A 17,830-nucleotide genomic window follows, 5' to 3' on the forward strand; every position below is an offset into this window, starting at 1 on the left:
TCGAAAAACAAGACTGGTGTATTAATGTTTGAAAATTGTTGTTGCTTTATGTACCACAATGTTTGTTTAGCTTCCCTTCTAATTTTTGTTTGGCGTGTATTGTTTAAATGTGTGATAAATGATACCAGGAAGTATCACCCTTGGTCTGAACTATGAAATGATGTGTCTATATCTTAAAAAAGGAAACTGATATTGTAAATAAATGCTCAAGACCACGTAATTCACTTAATGGCCTTCAGTCTGTTAAATAATGTTAACAGCGACTAAAACGTGACGGCTAGTATTTTTTCCTGCTGAACTTTCTAAAAGGGGCATTTTTAAAACTATCATTTAAAATCCAACTTTACCATAAAAAAAACATTTTCCATTTAAATTATGATTATTAATTACTTTTTGGGAAAGCCAATAGATGGTCTTTTTATGAGTTGATGTGATGAACCCTTGATAAAAGCAATAGGCCCGCTGCTTTTTATATTTATATCTGTCTTACTTAAAATGACCTCCTTTATTGAAAAAAACAGTAGGTCTGCCTTACTCAAACTCTCCTCCTTTTTATTGTTACATGACATAGTCAGTCATGCGCACAGGCGGCGATTGGGTGCAGGGCCTGGCTGCAGACCGGAGTCTTTGCCCAACCCTACGTGACACACGGCTGAAGGTCCTGCATGGCGGAGGGGTTGAGCGACTGAAGGCACCCAAACACATGTTGCACACAGTCGAAGACCATGAGTGGTGGGTTTTGGGCTACTGTGGGGTTGGGTGCATGATCTGGCCGCATGCTTGGACCTGGCCCCAACCCCACGCTGCACACAGCCGTAACACATCGGCTAGGGCAGACTTGGCTAAACTCAATTACTCGCCTTCTACACCAAGTACATTCTGATATGTTAGTGAAGCTCTACAGTGGTTTTGCCTGTGTTCATTAACATTAATGCATAAAAAGCTGTTTATGTTTCCTAAATAAGAAGTGTGTACAGGGATATCGTTTATTATTGTCTAGGAATTTTTCGTAAAATATAGGTCTTCCAAACGTAGCAGTTTTAGTCATTGTAAATACTGTGCTACTTGTTAGCTAGCCTAAATGGGAACTAAATTCCTCCATTACTCCACTGCACAATTCCCTTCTTTGGTGGCCGTCCCTGTGACGGAGTCTCTTTGATTGGCAGACACATTATTCCCTAAATTGTTGATCCTGAGAGGAGTTTTATTGAATAGAGAAAGCATTCCCTGGCGCCTTGCATACAGAGATTTCTGGTGGCCAGGTCCCTTCTGGGCTGTTCAACTGGCTGGAAATCTCCCCCTCTGTGTCTGACGGTGTGACGCAGCTTGAGTGAACGCCTGAGCGCACAGCCAATTAGGCTCATTTGAAGGCCCAGAATTGCCTTCTTTGGTGTTCAAACCCCATGTCAAACACTGGGCCTAAGCTCATTTGTAGTACAAAATGAGATTGACGGAGCAGCTGCAACAGGCGGCATGCCTGCTGGACGACTTAATTGTGGAGGCTGAAGGGCCATCATGAACTGGCGCGTGGAGCTTGTCTCACCACTGCCGCATTACGATTCTTCTTTATTAACAGTGATCTGTAATCAATGAGAGCAGGCAGCCGGCCCTCTTCAGAGGCGAAGCAACCAGCTCCGACCACGGGCCGTGGAAATGACGCAGCAGTGCAGATAGCTGGTGCTTTTGTGAGGACCCCTTTTCATGGAAATGCATCTGGTGCCTGTTTCAGTGCCACACGGTGTTGCACGGTTTGCCGCAGAGACAGACATGCTATCCTGATGGAGCATATTGGCTTGGGAGTTAATTGTTACTTGAAATTACATAAAAAAGGGCGTTTTAAATACAATTATTAGCTATTTTTTGTACCGAACAACACCCTCCAATACGTAAACAACTCGCCTAACGCTCATAAACGCGCATTACGAGGCTGTTGTGCCAAGGTCAGGATGAGATTTTATTTTTCGAATATTCGGTTTTTTTTTATTGCTGACGGCAAAATGCGACCCCGTTGTTTTAAGTGAACTAACATCACACATTTGGACGTTCGCAATTAAACCCCCAATAACGTCACCCTCATGGGTTTGTGGCATTTTTGGCAATGCTTTTATCTACGGATACAATAGTGCGCATATCATCAGAAAAAGGATAACTCGGGCCTTTCACGTGTGAGTGAGTACTGAATCAAAATATGGGTTTGGGTGTAAAAAATAAATCGATGGCTGACGGTGTCTTTTAGGTTCTGCTTTATCAAATTTACAAAAGTGCAACACAAATGTACATGCTATGTATATGTTTGGAACGAGTAAAGCGCACCTCTCTACATGACCGAAAAACTACATCTCTGTAGACACCAATACAACAAAAAGAGCAAAATCATCACATGGCTAGACTAGAAAAGGAAACTGCAGTTATCCGGCAATGAAGGGCCACTTTATGGTGCCGGGTTGAACAAATTATGCACTAAGGAAATGGTAAATTACACAGTACATTACGCAATTAAGGGCACATTGCCAAATAGATTGTGTGGCATCGTTGTTTAGCTGATTTCTAAGAAAGAGTATAAAGGGGTCCCAATTAAAAAATACACACATTTGTTAAGAAACAAAGCACACATTGTACAGATCCTTTTCAAATTGAATTAATCGACAATTAATGATTTTATCTTGCATGGAAACTCAGGAACACCAGTCTGTTAACACTGCCCTTTCTAACTCCCACAGAAGAATAACTATGTTCAAAACATACACCATGCTGCACTTAGCAGAAAAAGAAGTACACACTTCTTGTAATACAAAGCATGCCTCGTGTATTCAGAATGCGGCAGTTATAACCTAGAACTTGTCTTTCTTGTGTCGCCATGCAATCTTGGTCAAATCTAGTAGATTTTACGGGGCCGGAGGCAGTACAGGTATAGCAATATACCATGAAAAGTAGGGAAAATGGACAGGTGACTATAAACCCTCCCCCATGACTTACCTAAAAAAGAATTCATGTTGGAAGAATGAAAAATCCTGCAGGAGACATACTGCCAACAGACTAGTTCCACCTATTAGGTCGAACACAGGCCCCTGCAGGAAACACATTAGTCCACTGAGCCACCAGACTCAGCTAGAACAAAATGACACCAAATTTGTCAGAAAGCTAGATCTTGGTACAGAATGAGTCCTTTTTGTGATTTGATGTAAATCTGTTCAGTAGTTTGGGTGTTATTAAAGCAAGAAATGTATAGATATCTAGGGACGTGGATCCTTCGCGGATCTACCTGTGCGGGATACGCGGGTCTGAAGCTCTTTGGGAAAAAAACCTCACACACTCACACACCATACTCCCTCTGCTCACGGCATAGCGTGGGGTTGGATGTATGCAAGAGGGTTGGCCGCAGCGGCTGGCTCTGCTGCCAACACTTTGGCCGTGCGTGGTGGTGGTTGTAGGAACATATGGGAGTTATATATAATACTTCACATTAAAAAACATTGGAATTAACTGACAAAAACAAAGGACTTTTTAGTTAGGTTCATTTTTTACCCACACAAAACCATAGACATTCTGCAGTTATAGTTATACTTATGATTATACTTATCTGAAGAAATTGTAACTTGTGCCTTTATGTAATAGTGTGTTCTCTGTGGAACGACTTTAATAACATTTGATCCAAGAAAATAAAAACTGTTAGCTAATTTCAGAAAATCATATTGCAGATGCAAGATCATTTGGCAGAGGGAGCAAATTTTCGTTTGTATATTATATTATCCTCACAACCTATCAGGTACTACACTGTTTGAGGCCAATCTAATCAACATGATAAATCTACAGTTGTGCAACCTATCGAGGGCCTTTATGATCATTTTTTATCTTCAAATTCCCAGAGGAATCAAAAGTTGGCAATGAATATGGTGCTCTAAAGGTACATTATCACACATGATTCACTTCTGTTATGAACTACATTACCACTAAAGCACGTTCTCCAACTTTCACATTATATACAGGAACACTAGGCCCCATACTGAGGAAATCCTTCATACTACAGGCATCAAAATTTGTATCTATCCAAGGTACGGGAACTCAAAGGAAATTTCCATAAGGGTGCTCCCTAGATGTCACAAGCTGCAAGGTCGGCTCTTAAGAATAGTTATCTGCCCAACCCTTGGATCCTAGTCCAAAACCACAGGTACGCCTTGAATGACAATATAAAACCCTTTCCCACACCCATGAGAAATTACTGGACTGTTTTTTATTTTTCATTTTGTTGTAACATGATCTTTTGCTGTCAACATGAGTATCAACATATGTGCTTTGAAAGCGCTCAGTTTGAGCGCACTTTCTGCGTTAGCAATGGATCTGTCTCTCTTTCTAGTAAAAATAATAACAAATCGATTTAAAAAGATCACATTTCTGCATTCTTGGATTACGTACATGGTGTTGAATGCTCAAATGCTCTAATGTACGGATTCATACTGAAGAATCATGAACAATATTTATAAGCTGATATGCCATTTGATACAAAGAGATTAATGAATCTGTTCATGAACTGGTAATTAAAGCACGGCCAGGGATGCATACTTTTTGTATTATTTTGTGCTTTAGGGTCCAACCCGCAACCCACTTTGGCATTATAAGGACTAGCCCCCATTTGCTGCAAACAACCAGACACCATGCCGCACTCAACATGGGGGAGCAAAAGCACATCAACATGGTCTAGGTATCAAAGGCAACCCAAAGGGGGAAAGTAGAACGGTCACTTTCAAGGCAGCAGAACATCTCCTATGCCACATAAATGGAAGTCCCAACACAGTGGATCAGGAACTACAGGAAAATATCTGTTCGCACTGAAACAGACACACTGGAGAATTTGAAGCAAATATAAAACTCTGCAAATAAATAAATAAATAAGGAACAGATCCAGCGATGAGTAGGCTCAGTCCCAGCCACATGCCCAAGAGGGAGCACGAGGTAGAGAGTGTCATCAAAGCCCAATAATGAAGATCAGGAGAGAGAGATCATAACCCTCTAATAAAAGGCATGCAACAGTAAGCAAACCATGTCCCAGGCAGACCAAGCCCAAACACAAAATAGCCACACCCAGAGTCTATAACAAAACGGAAAAGAGCTGTCAGGCCCAATAAGAAAGAGTGCACCAGTGAGAAGATGTATACCTGGGATGGCCAGCCCAAAATGAAAAGTTCAAACAGGGTGCCAAAACTGCACAGCATTCAACAGAGGTCCCGGTTGGAGTACCTACGAGAGGACCAGTGGCGTGGGCAAGTAGTAAAACCTACTTTCAGCAACAAAAAACAAGCAAAAATTATAGAGTGGGAAGGGTAGGATCAACAGAGAAAGTAACAACACCCCAAACTTTGCACACTTCACCATGTCTTCTACACGTTTTGCAATTGCAATCCCTTCATCCAAAGGTGTCTCATCCTTCAACCAGAGTTCTTCTCTTATTTTGTCATTATAGCACTTCAACACAAATGTATCTCTTAGCTTTTCCTCTATTGCTCCCCAAACTTACAGTTAGCAGTCAACTTGCAAAGCCCTGTAACAAAGTCCTCTACAGATTCCTTTCAGCACTGTTGCTTCAACCCTAAATAATACTGTTCCATTATAGTGCTGACCCATGGTAGATAGTGTCCATCTAATTTTAGAATGCATAGTTCATATTCATTTAATGAGCTCTGATCTGCTGCCCTTAGTTCTGGTAAATTCTCTAAAATTCCCTGTCCTTTACCTCCAAGGCAATACAATGGCGATAAATATTTGCAAAAAGAATAATTGATGGACAGAATGCAGAATACTGTCATACATTCACCCCAGTACAGAGATCTGGGCCTAAATCCATCGTTTTTCTGCTCACCGTGCCATTCCTGTTTGGACTCAGCCATACGCAAATTAGTCTTGACCCTGCCCCAATGGGAACAGTCTAGCCCGAACTGCCAGGCCAGGTCCTCCCTGACTGGGGGAGAATGTTTGCATTGTCAGCATTCCCTCCATCATTTGTTTGCTGTAACAATAAATATTTGCATTCTGCACTTTAATTTGTTCCACAAACTCTTTCATAATTTTCAAAAGTTTTTCCCATTTCTGCCGTTTGATTGCAGGTTCTCCTGGATTACATAAGAAAAACGTAGTTGATGTGATGTGCTGCATTTTCTGATGCCAAAGTAATCAATATCATACCACAAAAAACAGTTTCCCCTAACCTTATGTAAATTACAAGCTGGACTCAAGGAAACTCCCAATGCTGTGATCACTCATGGAATTGCCTTACAAATGCAATCTAAATTGAAAATTGAAATACACACGAACGTAACCACCAAACTAAGAGCTGTTTTCAGAAAAGTTCAGGTTTGCCTATCACCAACCAAAATAAGCTTTCAAACATCCTGCTTCTCGAGAAACAGAACCAGGTTTAAAGGTGATGCTGATGAAGTGGATCTTGTTCCAATTTTAAACCACTTGTACCAAACCCGGAGGTAGACGGTGTGACTGTCACAGATGCAAGGAGGCTGCCACACACTCAAACCTAATGACAGAATCACAACTTGCGTCATAAGAATTCCTAACACACCTCTGAGGAAAATGATATGCTTATCAACGAAACATGCAGGTACTAAACTCTCAAAGTGAGAAAACCATTGTGGCTATCACCGAAGTGGACATGCAGCAAACTCCACCATCCTTAGACTGCTATTTTCTTATAATGCAGCTGTCACTGCTGCGCTTCTGACTTGTCGCCATATCACCATTAAAACTCATGAGAGCTACCCCAACTCAATAAAATGGATGCTGTGCATCGCCACACAAAACAGGCTTGTTTCTCAAGGAAATTGAACTTGACCTTCAGGAAAACAATATGGCTACTGTGCATTCCAAGATGGCGCTGCCTCATTTTTAGCACTAGTCCTATTTCCATCTCCAAACACCGAGTGGAACGCTGGTTAAGTATTGTGCAAGGTGAAGACCAGCAGCGTTTATCTTTCAGAAGACCCCCAGACTGTTGTTTCTTCTCGCGGTTAGAACCGGTAAGTTTACTGGCCCTCTAGTAAACCCTCCTTTAAAACCATAGCCCGACATTAAAGCCTTCGAGTACTGAAGGCCTAATAATTACTATTATTCCCTTTTTTTAGGGAGTCTGTTTTCAACAAAAGACTTTAAATCAAAGTGGTGACTGTTTGTATTTTTCTCACATGGTGAGTGTTTTATTTTGACCCTAGTAGTAACCATTGGTTATTAATCTTGTAATACAGCTTTAGTTTTATGGTGATCCATATATTTCATGCCCCCCACAGCATCACCTGAAAATTGCCGGTATCCGTTATAGATTCTGAAGACTCCACTGTCTACCTTATCCGGGGTTATTCAGGTGTGTAGCCATTAGATAACATTGAAGGTGTGCAGTAGTGATTAGCCACTACATTTCACTGGTTTCCTTTATTGAATGGTATCCCGATTTGCGTTACAGAAGGTCTCCCCACAGGACAGACAGGTATTTTTATAGTACAGGGGTCTCTTTGCAGTTATTATAAGGTTTACTTCCACACTTGTTGTTTTCTCCAACCCACAGACTTTAGGTGAAGGGTTCTATCAACTTTTTTTTTCACGTGTTCCTTTACTATCATCATTTTTATTATCATTACGTTTTTGGATATGTGGAGTACATTGGTTCCTTCTATATGTTCTACACATGGCTGTTTTATAGCATTGGTAATTTCTGATCACAATACCATCATTTAACCACAGACTTTTATGTACTTACGTGCAGCTTTCTGCTGTTTTGTCCTCTCGCTTCATATTCACGCAATTATGTTAAGTGATATATGTTCATTGTTTTCTTTGTAGATTGGCCCCTGAAGAAGGGACTCTCAGGTCCTGAAATGCATCGGGCCCACGTTTAAATTTTTTTCGTAAACAATTGATTATCTGTCTCTTTGTAAATGTTCTCAAGATACATGTATAAGGAATTCATGCTTTTGATTTCTATGTGAATGCAACTAAAAAATGATATCAATGTAAAAAAATGTTGGGGGGATTTCAACAATTACCTGTAAAGATTTACATTTACAAGTATATTTGCTATTCTTGTGATTCATTTTTGATACAGGCTTGTTAAATTGTATTCAATGACCTAGAGGGTCACTTTGTGACCATTTGTGGATAGTGCGCAGTGTTGCGACCGTCTTGGTAGCATTTTTCCACTTTTGTCTATTGACCCCTGTTAGACAGCGAGGGTTACACTGCTGCACCAATTGTGTTAAGATTCTTTATTTGTTATCAATATTTGATTACCTTTTGAGTACCTTTAATTGGTGTGCGCTTCCAACCCCACTTCTTTACTGTGCATTGTTTCACACACGTTCAGGCTAATTTCTAGAGGGAGTGAAGGATGTTTTAAACCAACTCTTCTCTTTCCACAGCCGATAGTACAAGCTGACTACTAACTGCTGCCAAGAAGTGCAGATCTGTTCCACAGTGCTCCAAGATGCTGCAAAGGCCATAAAATCAGTACAACACCTCACCAGCCACACCAAGACAGCTTCCCCAGGAAACAAAGCAACCCTCCTCTCCTCTGGCTTTTCCAGGTTACGCTGAGCCAAAAAAAACTAGAGGCAATGTTTTTCTACTAGAAAAGCAAGTAGGTGACTGCTTATAATATTGAGGTGCAGTTAACCAGAATAAGGACATCACATCCTCCTCACCTGATTGTGGTGTCTGGTTCCATCAAAATGAGACGCACTTCCAGGTGTTGACGTTGAAGAACGTCTTTATTGCGACTCATCCATCAGCCACTCTCCTCACCAACCGGCAAGCTTGGATCTTCCTCACATTAAATTAAACATAGTGTGAAATACCCAACATGGATTTCTCTATCTTATAATACACCTCTGTCATCCCACAGTGGGATTGGTTCTTTTGATGCTGCCTGATCTCTGTTAAGGAATATAGATACTTTCCTGCTGGGCTCTTTGCTGTTATATGGGTGTGTGGTCCTCTTTTATCTGGGCTGCTAGCTAACCTTGAAGAGTGTGTGCCCTTTCCTATTCTATCTTGCTTAGTTAGACTGTATTATGTTGTATGTACTCATGTTTCCCTGTTGGGGGCTGAGTGTAACTAATTCCGATGTTTACCTACCTTGCTTAAAGGCACATTTGTCCATCTCCAACCCCATTTTTTCCTGTTGCAATAATGCACCACATACTTTACTTTGGCGCACCCAGTAACTACTACCTTCATATATCCCGTACATCTATGGGCTGTTAAGCAGCTACCCCATATACTAATACTTTTATGGGGAAATTTCAAACAGATCACATATTAAAGACAAATGGATGGAGAAAGGGATTGAACATTTTCTTGAACTTTTTCTATGTTGGAAAGGGACTAAAGAATGTCTGAAAGTAAACATAACACTGCTAAATTAGATACACCCAAGGATCAGACTAACTAGAATAATATAGGAAGATCGAGTCAATTAATTGGCTGTACAGGTATTATTCTTAAAAGGGCAATGGAAGACTAGATTATACACCAAATCCACCGAGAGGAACAATTTACTCAATGGTCGTTCTTTTCACCCAAGAAGCCTGATTGAAACTCTCTCATATCCAGTGTTATTTTTAGCAAATAGAATCAGAGATCTGAATTGGTAAAACTGAAACAAAAGGAAAAAGGATACCCAAAATCTTTTCTATGAGCAGAAATATTCAGGCAAATCTGAAAATTATCAGAAACACTATAAACATTGGAAACTTGTCGAATTGGATGAGGAGCTGTGAATTATATTTCCTCAAAAATAATGATCGCTCATAAAGAAAATATGAAACATAAAAAATATGATTTTTAGAACAGATACAACAACACAGTCTTAACAAATACCCTTAACAAAGCCAAACTTTGACACTTTCCTATTTCTTTAATGCATATATTGTACCAGCCTCACTAAAGAGCCAATAATCAATCACCCCAAAATGGGAGAACAATTTAAGATTCAAAAGTACTTAATTTGTGATGCAACCAACCAAGCCAAAGGAGTTAACATAAGCCAAATAGGGTTCAACATAATAGAAGAAATATATTAACCTAATAGAATACGAGATCTTGACTTCTTGCTTTCATAACATGAAAAATCCAGGATAAGATGATTGAATAACCGGCACCCTAGTAGGTTTAATGACCAAATTGAAACGTTTCCTGCAAACTCTTCATTTGATATCTCTTATGGAGGTAGTTAGATCTGTCAACCTTCGGGTGGTCTTCCGCCAACCATGTTGCCTTTACCTCTCCTATTTTTGCTGAATTTGTCTTTGTTGGCCTTAGGACCTCTAACCAGTGCTAACGTGCTTGGGCTCACACCTTTAAGCATGGTAACATTGGCTCACACCTGATTGGCATATTTAATTTACTTATAAGTCCCTATTAAAGTGGTATTCTACCCACATAGGAGTCCCCTAAAATATGTCCTGGGTCTGCCATTGCAGCCCGTCTACAGTTTAAAAATGACAATTCGACTTGGTAAAATAATCCCTTTGTCAAGCCTAAAACTACATTTTTAATACATATAAGTCACCCCTAAGCATGGGGCATGGTAACTAAATAGTTGAACATGTACTTTTATGTTTTGCATGTCCTGATAGTAGAAAACTCACAAATTAGTGTTTTACTACTTTGAGGCCTACCTCTCACACCGAATAAATCAGAGCAGGTACAAAAGTCATGTTTGGTGACTGAGGAATCATAATCTAAAATCCTACTTAATTGTAAATTTGGGTTTGAAGTCATAATTCTGAAAATGCCACTTTTTGAAAGTTGACATTTTCTTGTCCAAACCATTAGGGGCCTGCAGCCTGCTCCTGGGTCACATGACTTGGTGAAGCTGGCAGTTGGCCTTTGTGTATGTATTCCAAAGAGCCAGCATCACAATCGATTGTCTGGGTGTTTGCAGGATGGGCCATCTCTGACTTTATTTGGGGGATGAGTTGTCATCTACCACACTTGCACTTCAAAGTCACTAGCTCAGCTCACACAGAAAGAATTCACACTAGCTTATTGTGCCCTCAGACAGACTGGGACCAGAGCAGGAAGGCAGGAAATTCCAGACACATTTGTAGAGGGAACTCCAGAAGCTACTCCAAAGTGGGCACCAGGTATACATACTGGCTCCTCAGACCAACTCTTCAGATCACTTCTGGACCTGTAGAAGACTGAGAAGAAAGACTTCTCTACTGGCCTGCTGTTCTGATGCAAGTCATACTTCTGCTCTGCTGTCCTGCTACCTGAGGAAAGAAGGACTGGACCTGCACCTTGAACCCAGGACCACCAGAGTATTTCCAAGGGCAAGTTGGCTGGCATCCTGATCAAAGCCGCTGGGACAGAAAAGGCTCCACCCAAATTGATTTTTAAATAAACAAAAAGGAAGTGTATAGGTAATGGTGATAGAATCACCCTCCCTAGGTACGTATATAAACAATGGGATTCTATCAATGTGATAAAGTAAAAGATTGGTTAGTTTTTTACTTTTTTTTTTTAAAGAAAAAGTGGGTGGGGAGCCTGTTCTTTGTCAATGGCAAAGGCAAGCACTATGGGCCAGATGTAGGTAAATATATTTTACCGACTCATAAATACCGAATTTTACCGATTCGGTATTTATGAATCGGTAAAATATAAGGAGGGAGATGTAGGTAAATCCAGATGTGGATTTACCGAATCTGTAAAAGTCGGTATTTACCGATTCGGTAAATACCGACCGGTAATGCCCATTCATTCCTATGGGCTTTGAAGCCCATAGGAATGAATGGGCATTACCGATTCGGTATTTACCGAATCGGTAAATACCGAATTTCACAAGGGTGCAGGGGGTGTCACTTTGACACCCTCTAGCACCCCCAAAACAGGTTCGGGTGCCATGTGGCAGGCATACCTGCCCTAAGGGCTGGTCTGCCTGTCATATGGCACAGGTGTGCATGCACACGTGTGCATGCACACCGGAATCGGTATTTTACCATCAAATTGAATTTGATGGTAAAATACCGATTCTGTAAGGCTTGTGGGACTCAGAAGAGTCCCACCTACATATCAAATTTACCGAATCGGTAAAAATACCGATTCGGTATTTTACAGAATCGGTAAATTTACCGATCGGTAAATTTACCGATTCTGTAAAATAAGGGCCCTACATATCATTTCTCAAATACCGGTCGGTAACGGCCGAAAATACCGATTTTCGGCCGTTACCGACCGACCTACATCTGGCCCTATGTGTTTTTAAAATACCCCTCACACACTAAGAATCCCTTAGTGTCATGCTTCATCATAGGGGTCTTCCCGTCCCTCTACGGGGCGGGGTGTGCTGCGACCTACGAACTACGCGGGAGCACTTAGTTTTTTGGGAATAGGCTATGTGAGGTGTGAAGGAAATGTGGGTGATAAGGGATGTGTAGGGACTTATGTGTAGGAATGAAAAATTAAAAATTTCCTGGCTAGTAGAAAAAATGATTTATTCGCTTCTCTAGCTGAAAATATTAAAAAGGGGGGTGGTAGTAGGGCTGTAATGCGCCCTACTTGGTCGACATGTTTCGTAAACAGGCCCCTACTGTTTACTCATCAGGACCTAAGGTAGTCCCTACTAAAAAATATATTCAAGTAACTCACTAGGTTGTATGCCTATAGTCCTAAAATAAAGTAGCAAAAATAGGCTACTCTATTTATTATGAGGGTTTGAATAGACCCTTTTATTCTGAAAAAACGGACCTGGTTCGGTCTCTAGAGGGAAGGAAAAAGGAGGAAGAAAGAAAAAAACACATATAATCACATAATTGTTGGTACATTACTTGACATAACGATGATCATTTGTCACATATTAGTCTCAATTACCCTGTGGGAGAAACAACGTGATATATTTTTCATGATATATTTTTCAATCTCTTTCCTGACGTTTCATGCTGTGTTTGGCCATGGTGCACAACACAGAGAGGTAGTGGCATAGTATTGCTCTTTAGTATTGATACATTGTATCGCGAAATTTACGTCTCACACACACATAAAAAATCGAAACACTCTTGTTGGCAGAAGGAACGGTGGTAGAAACAGCCGCGTTTGCGCGGCCGAAATATCAATAGTAAAAACATAGTGTACATATGGACTGCGGTAATATTAAAAGTCTTAGCCATAAATATACATACATAAATGTGAAATCAAGCGTGTCCCATGAGTCAGCATCAAGGGTTGTCCTTGCGGTTACTGTAAAGAAAAAATGCACCAGCGCATCGTGATCAGAATTGCCAGGTTCCCTGCTTAGCCATATTTTAGAGACCTCTGGCTGTAGTCTTACTAACGGTGATGTAAGTAAGACTACAGCCGGAGGTCTCTAAAATATGCTTTTGCTTGTCTCAGCTGTACGGAGATTTGTGGATCACCCCAGGGGTTTACTGGTGGTTACAGCCAGGAATCTCAATTCTGAGTCAGATGCAGTCAGTCAATGCGAACAGTTAATGCAGACACCAAAGCCCATGGAAAATGCTTTCACCTGGAGAGCGGATAGCTGAGACACTGCTCTACTGACCAAGATGCTGGGGGAGGGGATGGCGTGATAAATGGCGAAGATAGCAAAAGGTCCAGCAAAAAAACAGACCGACGAATAGGCTTGCTCTTTGCTCACAGCTCCCTAGTTCCTTCTCCATTTCCTTCTCCTTGTCTGTCCCCTCCTTAAAAGCTCCTTTAATCCTCATTTGCTACGACTTGGCTGTGATGGCTGCAGTTGCAGGCATATTGCAGGTGTGGGCCACAAAGGCACAGGATGAATCATGGGGCGTCGGGGAAGGCAGCATCAAGCTACTCAGAACTGCAATTTGTATGGCTCAGAGTGAGGCATGGGGAACAGCACCCCCTTCATGACAGCCCCCAGGTGCTCATGGAACTACTACAAGCACTCAACCCCACCTCGCCCCAAACTAATTGCCAGGCGTCTCCTGCATCGCACCTCGTCAGCTCAGCTCCTGGTGTTTCCTGGCATGTTTCCCAACGTATGCACAATGGTAGTCAATTTATTATCTTCAGAATGATAAAAGGCTGAGTTGACTGTCCTGGGAGTGAACTTGTGACCTACAGGTCACATCCATACATCAGCAGTGAGCTTTTAGCTCATTCAATTATCTCTTGTAATATCTTTCTTTACTATACAGCCCTGGATACCTAAAGAAACAAATCCAGGTTGGCCTACTGGCCAATACACGGCAATCTGTAAGACTTATTCAGTTCCTGAATATCATCATATTTGCTGCTGCTGGAAAATGGAACTCGTGGCAACTCCTACTCAGGAGAAGCTGGAGTGTCCATGCTTTTTACTGTTTAGTTTTTCTTACGAGATGTAATGATGTGTATATTATTAAGGAACACAACAGACCTAACCTTATCTAGCCTCTAATCAAAAAGCAACACTGATCACATTTTAAAAAAGCATTCAGCACAAGAGCCACAGTTTTACTGTCTTTTTAAAGGCCAGAAGGGACATGTTTAAGCATACTCTTCCATATGCATGACCCCCGAACAGAGAACCCCCTGTCTCCTCTGGGCTTACACTTTATTCGAAGGTTCTATTAGGACAGACACATCTCTTCTGATGACCTAATGGATCTGGAGGGGCTTTACCAGGTAGTACTTGTTTTAAAATCCAGGGTCAAAATTTGGAGATGTATTCGAACATTTACAGGAAACCAGTGATGTAGTACTCCTAAGAGCAGTGAAGGGGTCTTTTTTCCAGAGTCCAAAAAACAAGTAGCACTTCAACATTTTGCATTCTTTGGAGCCACTAGAGGCATTCTGATAGACACACAGATAGGGCATTGCCATAATCATGTTTAGAATTGATTTCAGCACCCATCGTAGATAATGAGGTTCACTGGAGACAAAGTATAGACCCATTTGGCCATTAGTCTTTAATTACGGCATCAATTTGAGGTACCTGAGAGAGGTCGAGGATCTGAGTGACACTTAGATTTTTAACTCCCATGCCAATTGAATACAGGTGTAACATACAGGGCCGGACTGGGAACCAAAACCGGCCCTGGCAAAGTGCTCGGCCGGCCCCCCCTCCTCCCCCTGGGGGAGGGGGGGTGCCACCAAGCTCTTTACCAGGGCCGCTTTTCCGCCAAATTTGTTACAGGGCCGATTTTGCGGCTTTGCTGCAAAAACGGCCCTGTCACAAAAACGGCCCCCAGGGGCCCAAAAACGGCCCCCACCCTTGCGGCCGACCGGGGAATTGCCCGGTGCCCGCAACGGCCAGTCCGGGCCTGGTAACATAGACTTGCTAGGTGAGGACACACAGAGGGAGGTTTAAGAATATGCGTGTGTCTCCATTTAGGAAACAAACAGGTAATTTTAGTCTACATACCCCAAACCAGCATACAACTTTGTCAAATCAATAATTGTGTTGGGTTTCGTGTTCTGTTCTATTTTTTTTACATTATCAAAAATATTTATGAATTTGGGAATGTAGTGCATAGTGACGTCTCTCTCGAAGCAGAAAAGGTGCAAACAGTGTGTAGCAATCAATTTTGCCTTATTGTTGTCTAGGAGAAAAGACAAAAATTTCCCTCTGTCACCTCCAGTGTGGACCTTTATTGATGTTTTGCAGTGGCCATTCATGTAACCTTCTGGTGGATGCTTCTCCCCCCCTTAAATTCTCCCCTGTTTAGTAATGGGGAGGAGTCATGGCCATCCATCTGAGTTGGTTGCATGGTGAAGGTAGGAACGAGAATGAGGTGGGAGAGGAAGGGGAAGTGATGATCTCGTGCAATCAGAACGTGGACATGAGAGTCACAGCAGGCAAGATAGAGCAGGAATATTTTTATCAGTTCAGAGAATGGAAGAGAGGCCACTTTTTTAGGTTTGTTCTAGAGATATCTGTAAGCTATGTCACCAGACTCGTGTTTTCCAAACAATCATAATAAAATACATATATACAGGTGCTTTGCGATAGCCTTCTTCATCAACTGTTCATGATCTGTGAAGTGTCATTCACATTTTAGTTCTGTCCACCAGAGCATAAGCACAAGGAAATGTGTCAGCCCCTTTCATCCATTGGTTGTTTCCAGTGTAAATGGCATTTTGCCTGGTCACTTGTAGCTGCCACCTGAGGGCTGGTAGGACTGAGCTGTTGGGACTGTCCTTTCTTTTTTTCTTCATATTTTGCCATTTTTTGCATATTGTGTATGTTTAAATAAAACACCTGCCAAGGCCAAAGCTGATGATTTTTTCAGTGCCTGTTTCTTTGGTGGCGTGTGGATTAGAGAGTGCGGATTGAGGGCGTGGAAGGTGATTTCACTGGGAGGAGAGGCCAGGTACCGGGGAACATTACCATGTAGGGATAGGTACATTCGAACTTTGTTATTTTCTGGAGTCCCTCCTACAGCTTCATGTACCCAATAAAATATTCCACAGTAGTTTTTCAGAGAAGTGACAAGCAAATGGAGAGTGGGGCATACAGAGTGGCGTGATACTGGGGACGAAGGGAATCATTCCGTTAAATCAAAATCGACTCTCCATCAAAATAACATTATTTCCACTGCAGGGTGGTGTTATTGGCTGAAAGTAATTGCAGAAGTATTAACTCTCCATTCTGCTATTTACCCTACTTTGCCAACATTGATAATGCATACTGTGGACTATCCGTTGATTGTGACAGGTCCCCCCATTACTTCCAGATTACAACTCATGCAGGCCATCCTCCTGTCCATCAGGGGGTGAACCCTGATCACCCCATGCAGACTAAAGCCTTGCACGTCTGGGTGGACCTCAACAGGTTTCCCACACCACCTGCAGATTTAAAATTCCGTAAGGAATAATCTTAAACATTGCAGAATAGCTAAACCTTATTCACCTGCTATGTAGCCGAGGATTAGACACCCAAAGAAGTTTGCGCAGTGACTTAATAGAATGGGGAGCAACCAGTTGAAACGAGCGATGGTTCTTCCCAGCCTCTGTTGTTTTATCTGCAATTTGTGGTATGGAACTGCCAGAAGAAGCATCCTCATACCATCATGCGTCTACTTCCATTTACTGGAAAGAGCTCATGCTTTTGCCAACAAAGGCCCCAATTGTGAGTGTCTAGATGTGTCTGAGATATTTATCAGACCCAGTAAATACTGACACTGCGGGATGGGGTATTTACTTGATCTTGTAAGTACCTCCTATTTCAAGTCTAACTCAGAAATGGGATATAACATACAGAATGCAGTGCCTACAGCACTGAATTCCAGGTGTCTCATTTTTTACTGGCCATTTTCCTGTGGTGAATTCTGGAATGTTTGGCCTGTCAAAATTGACTTTGCGAAAGTTGTGTGGTTGTAATGACAATAAGAATCTCCAGTAGTCGACTTTCCAATCTCTGTGCTGCAGTATTTCATACATGGATTTGAAGGTTTAGCCGTGATCTCAGAACTGTGGCTAAAGAGTTCTATTTATATTAGATACTAAAAGAACCTCATGTGCAGTGATGTGATCTCATTACCTAATACCCGTTCCAAAGTCGATGGAAAATATACATTTCCTTGATTGGTGGCCACACACCATCTCTCTAATGAAACTGGCAACCAGAAGCCTATTGAACATAATACCATTTTTAAAGGATTCAGGGTGAGATGTACTAAAAGTTTTTTATGGTCACAAATACTCTGAATCGCTTTTTGTTGACGCAAAATAATTTTTGACATGTACTAATGGCATTTTAGGAGTCCTTAAAGTTTTACTGACTCCCAAAAGTGGTTGATAACCCCATAACATTGGAAGGGGTGTGTTGTAGAAGCCCATTACAAATAGCCATTTGGATTGAGATGTATCA

Source organism: Lissotriton helveticus, chromosome 6 (genome assembly GCF_964261635.1).
Source record: "Lissotriton helveticus chromosome 6, aLisHel1.1, whole genome shotgun sequence".
Taxonomy (NCBI): Eukaryota; Metazoa; Chordata; class Amphibia; order Caudata; family Salamandridae; genus Lissotriton; species Lissotriton helveticus.